Here is a 6,139-nt window from a genome sequence, read left to right as displayed (position 1 = left end):
CTTCAGGAGCTGTGGTGCACTTAAATACATGCACGGAAAACACTCATACATCTAAAATCAAAATTAAAATTATTAAAAATATTGAAGTTCATCACAGTCTTTATAAAATGGCAAAGAGGTCCTCAGTGCCCCGATCTAGCACACACAATTTCTGATTAATTAAAGATTTGCTCTTGGTCCTCCTTATCCTTCCATTATACATAAATGAAGTTCTTCCCTGTAAATTCTCCAAGTCTGCAGCTCTAGTCCCATTTTTGGTGCTCCTGGTGTACTGCCTGTTGCTCCAACAGTAAGACCTCCCTGATCATTGCTGTTATGATGAGACAGAAACTAGACTGTAAGATTGCATGTTTTTCTGTCCCCAAAAGGGCCTGGTTTAAAAGGAACATGTTATCTTGCCGGGTGAAAACAACAGGTGTGGCAAATTGTAAAAAAGTCTCAATATTCTGATTGATATCATCTGCTAATTTTCCATCCCTTTTCATGCCACAGTTTTCATTCAGAAAAGGGAATATAAATTTGGTGGCGCCAAAATCGCTTGGCATCTCTTCAAAAGGAGAAGTGTTACACTAAATTCCACCCCTGCTGGGAGACCCACCCTCACTCAAGGTCTCACGGTCCTGACACAGATTGAGGAAATTGGCATAATACATTCTATTTGGGGTTTGCATAGTTTATGACGTTTGGGAGGGGGTGACTTACAAAGACAGGGATTCGCATAGGCTTTTCCTTTCCCATATTTGAAATGCACGCGCCCTTTGCTTCACGCCCACAGTCTCCGCCAGCCTTTCATGCCCAGCCAGCTTTTCATGAGCACTTGCGCCCTGGTTTGCCTCCGTTTGCCATTCCATCTTACCCCATGGTGTCCTCGAGGTGCCCTCTTGCCCCACGGAGTCTGTGTGGGTCACCCCCTCGCCTGCCGTTTGCCACTGCTGTTGGCTGCTCCCGTTGGGTGCTCTGTTCCCCATGTTCAACATGGTGATGGCTCCACCCCTTTTTCCCAGTGTGCTCCAGATCTCCCTTGCTCACTCTGGATCAACCGCAGCTTTTAGGAGGAATTCCCATGTTACAAGAAGTGACACTTGCAATCATTTGGATTTAGGCCTATCAGAGTTCTGCACAACTGGAAAAGTGTCTGGATATGGTAGGACAGGATATACCAAGGGAAACTGGTGTAGAGTCCTCCATTCCTTTACCTATAGGAACAGGTTGGGTCCTAAGAGTTTTGCCTTGCCTTTGATTCCCAGGTGTTCCCTTACAGGGAGGAGCACAGAACACAGACCACCTGCTGACCTGTGAGGCTGAGTTGGGTTTCCTATATTGCTATTTAAAAGGTAAATTAAGGAGACTAACAGATAGTGAGTGGGTATGAGAGTGACCGTGGACACACGTGACAGTTTCATGACCAGGATTCTTGCTATTTCATAGTGTCCAGAATAAAGTGTGGCAGGTGAATTTTGGGGGAGGCTCAGTGAAGCCTGAATGGGTGTTGGGACTCACCTGTGTGGTTTGTTGATTCATATTCAGCAACTTCTTGATCCTCTCAGACCACCAGCCTCCAGGAAAGTAGCTAGAGTGGCCTGAACTTATGAGAATCAAAGCTCATATCTCTATGGCAGGATATGTTGTGTCTGTGAAAGGCAGATTCACCATCTCAAAATGAAGAGATGCTGGAAAAAGTATTGCCTACCTGCAGATGAAATCTGAAAGCTGAGGACATTGCAGTATATTATTGTGTTAGAGACAGAGTGAGGGAATTCAGACAGAAGCCTCTCTGCCTATGCAAATATCACCAGTAGGAGACACTCAGCTCACACTGAATCCAGAATTGGCCTATAGCAGGTGCAGTGGGTGACTGAAGAGGCTTTCTGTCAGTTTATGGTGTTTCCTGTATAAAATCACCCCATGGAGACTTTCTTCTCTGGGGATTCCATGCTTAGTATCATAGTCTATGAATCAGAAACATCTTGTGCAACAGAACACATTCTTACATAAATATAATGCACAGTATAACTAATGGAGCAGAAATATTTCTGACTTAGGGATCAGGATCAGATCTGAGGAAGTTCCTGGGGATCTGGTGAGTTTTCTCCACTGAAACTAAGGAAGACTTTTCTGTGGGATTCCCAAGTTAAGTCAGTTTGGGGGTATTCATGTTAGATTAAGTAAACAGTCCTGTATCCTGTGTTAGTAACCAGTATTAACAGAGTTTACATCTTCCCTCCCATTCAGTTAATTTTTTTATTATAGATACAACCTATTTGGGAATCAACTTTCCCATTAACCCACATATATGTCCTTAGAATTCATTCTACATTACCATTTTCTCCTTTCTAAGTAATTTTTGTCTGTTACAACTTTTAAAAAAGTATTTTATTTATTCTTTGAGAATTTCATGCATGAATGAAACGAGTTATGATCAAATATACCCCCTGAACCTTCCATCCAGCTCCTACCCAAACAATCCCATGAGGTCTCCTTCCCACATTTCATGCACTGTTTCTTAATCCACTGACTTAGTAATTCTTAGAAATTCTTAAGAATTCTACAAGAATCCAGTATGTGCATTAATGTAGAACCATACAACAAAGCACAGGAACATTTTTATCTTAATGTGAGGGTAGCTTTGGTACAGCTCAGGTTGTTAGCCCTACAGGTACCTGACAAAGGCTGGAGGACTTGCTCAGTTCCCATTTGCCTGGGCTTCCAGAGTCCTCAGTGTAAGTATAGCTTTGGGAAATGTACATGGGCAGTTGGATCCTGATGATAAGAGGGAGGAGCCAGATTGTGACATGGGTGTAAAACTGATCTGTCAATACTCGATCTACCTAAGTTACGTCTGTCACATGACACTTTGGGAAGACATGCAGATGGGATACACCATTGACTTATGTGCTCTGAGGGCAGTGTCCAGGTCAAGTCCCTGTGAGTTCTGAGGACACTGTCCGTGTCTCTGTGGCCCCACATAAAGCTGAATCCTAGTGCAGAAAGCACCTGCTCCAGGTGGCCCCAGATACCTTTCATCCCTTCACCCCTGAATTACCTCTTATCTTCTCCTCTTCCCTGTGAAGTACATAGCATTCCCTCACTCCCCTCAGCACATGATTATCAAGAAGAACCAAGTTTCATCTATTGAAAAAGGACTTGTGTGAAAATCACATAAATTCCTCAATTATTCATAAAAAATCAGTGATTCAACATGAGGGCTTCTGGTGAATGATGGAGAAATACGTTCACCTCTTCAAGGTGTAAATATTCTTGAGTAATCCCCAGGTTCATTATGAGAACTAGTGGTGTCCTCACTTGTAGCAGCAAAAAATAAGCTATGTTTGAGCTTCTTTTCCTTCTTTGCATCCTACAAGTAGTTTTGCTCCAGAGTTATCTGGTCAAAGGAGATTTATTTACATTGTAATTCACAGGTTTGGGAACGGAAGAGGACCACTTCACAGAATGACCCCTGCTCTTCATAGACAACTATTTCCCATTACACAAGTGCTACTATTTGTGTCCCTGTGATAAATTTCCAGAAAAAAACAAAACAAAAGGTGTGAGGATGGACTCACTTAGGCTGAGAGTTTCAAGGGCTCTAATCAGTCATAGATGGGAAGGAACAGATCATATCCTGGTGTGGAGGATGGAAAAAATTATGGTTGAAACATGAAAAACAATTAGCATTATTTTAAGAATTTTCTTTCTGGGCGTGAGGATTGGAAATATCTACCCTATCCCTCTAAGTTCCCAGGGACAAACCAACATTCAGTTCTACCAAAGTTCCCTCTGGGGAACCAATGGGTTTATTGGACTTACTTATGGAGCATGGGTGAGGGTTTATGCATAGTAGCAAGATTGATCCTAAAGAAGCTGCATTAGAAGAACTGCATATAGTATAGATGATGGCTTCACCAGGGCTGTGCAGATGGAGCCTCTCTTCCTCTGGTCTTCTTCCAGTTATGGAAAATTGCATGTGACAGGCTGAGGAGTGAATATATACTCAGCTGCAGGTCCAGTGACCCTCCCCACTTGCTCCTTCTATGAAGAAATGTCAACAGTCATGAAGCCCATTGGTGATTATCTTTTGTCCATAGGCACAGCTGAATTCAAGGAAGATGGTGCAGTTTGGCTTAACAGATAGTGTGGCAAGAAGGAAAACTAGTGTAAACTGTAGTAATGCCACATGAAGAAGGCATTGAGATGAGTCACTGGGAAGGAGGAGGAAAGGGTGGGAGGGAAGATTGGAAAGATTCAAAGAGCTCATGTCCTGATGCAAGCTGTGAAGCAGGCAAAACAATTTCATCATATCTGATTATCCGATTATCTGATTACACAAATTTCATCATATCTGATTATCAATATGCCAATTTAGTTCAGCACACAATTTTAGTGTGCTAGTATGCCTTCTATCCCTTCCTAGCACAAATACTTCAGATAATCAAACTGTAAAGAAAAAAGGTTTTGTTTGGGCTTTAAGACCAAGTTGTCCTTACTGTTTGAGACTTGTGGTGGCACATCATGGCAAGAGGTTTGGGAAGAGCAAATTCACTCTTGTCTCTATCTTTCAGTAGTAAATGCACAGAATTATTCTGGTAAAAAGTCACTAATACAGGTTCACAGGGTGGAGATCCTGCCCTCTAGGAATGAGGCCATTTACTACACAATTTACTATGATAGAAATTTATCTCACATGTACATGTCAGAGCTGTGTGAGATCCCTTATGCCCCTGCCTAATGTCAATCAGGTCTCAAGACTTCTGTGGTAAGCCATCAAATGTGTGGCTAATGCTCTGTCAGGCTCAGTCTTGCAACACCACAGACATAAAAGTGCCAGCTCATTGAACTTGCCACAGTGTGCTGTCCATCATGGCAGAGGAGTCATCATCCTGACCCACAGGGTAGAGGCCCCTAGTGTGTGTAGTTAGTCTAGGCACCTGCTCACATAACCAGTTGCCTATGTCATTGGAAAAAGTCAGTGATCCAGGGTACAATAGTATATAATAAATGGTTTAGTATGTAATAGAACAGCATTCTTGATATCAAATGGACAAGTAATAATAGAGACTAATAATAGTGATAATATAGAGAAATAATGGAAGAAAAAAACCATGCAAAGAACACAACTGGCATTATTGCTGTGATAATAGTACTCAAGAAAAGCACTTCCTGGAGAAACAATTTATTTTGGCTCAAAGTCAATCATGGGAGGTTGGAGTCATGGCACCTTGAGCCACTTGGTTTCATTGTGTATACAGTCAGGGAGCAGAGAGACTAGTATCATCATACTCAGGTCTCTTTCTCCTTTAATTCAGGAACTCAACCCAGGAAATAGGCTTCCTATGCTTAAAGTGGGTCCACCCATCTCATTCAGCCAAGTTTGGACAGTCTCACACAGGTATGCCTAGATGTTAACCTAGCTTGACAATCTCTCAGAGGCATGCCCAGAGCCTTCCCTGCTAGGTGATTCTAGATAATGTCAGCTTGGCTGCCAGTATGAACTATCATACTGAGGTTTGCCCATCACATATTCCCTAACCTTACCCTCTGTACCCCAGCAGAGGAAGAAATGTGTGTGTCTCATTAGTCATGCATAGGAACTTTTCAACCAGAGCCAAGTAACCTGTCCATTGTAATCTGGCTATCTCATGTCCTGTTGGACTGAAGGAAATCCTCACCCAGTACACCAAGTATCTGCTTATATTTCATCACTGATTTCCTACTCTACATTTTAACCTGAATATTTAATAAGTTACAATACCACATTTGATGGTTGAGAGGACCTGGTTTTAAAGATCAGAGTCACCAAGTTTTAGTGACTATTTATACGGTGTTGGTTTGACAGGTGAGAAAATAGGTCAATGTACATATAACATAAAATAAATATGTGAAAATTTTACATGCCAATTATGTCTTAGGAAGGCTGAATAATTGTTTTAATTAATTTTTTAACAAATGAAGAGGTTTAGGAATGTGGGAAGCGAGCACAGCCGAGCCAGCCAAAGATGGAGCCCTGGCTGGCTGCCAAACCTCGTGCTGTTTACTTCAACTCTTGGCTGATTGCCAAGGCTCGTGAATCCCGCTTGTTTACCCCAACTCTGAAGTATGGTGAGCCCAAAAACAGGTGCTGCCAGCCTGATGATCTTGCTAC

Source organism: Nannospalax galili, unplaced genomic scaffold, assembly GCF_000622305.1.
Source record: "Nannospalax galili isolate Female #2095 unplaced genomic scaffold, S.galili_v1.0 scaffold1612, whole genome shotgun sequence".
Lineage (NCBI taxonomy): Eukaryota > Metazoa > Chordata > Mammalia > Rodentia > Spalacidae > Nannospalax > Nannospalax galili.
This window is presented reverse-complemented; position numbering follows the sequence as displayed.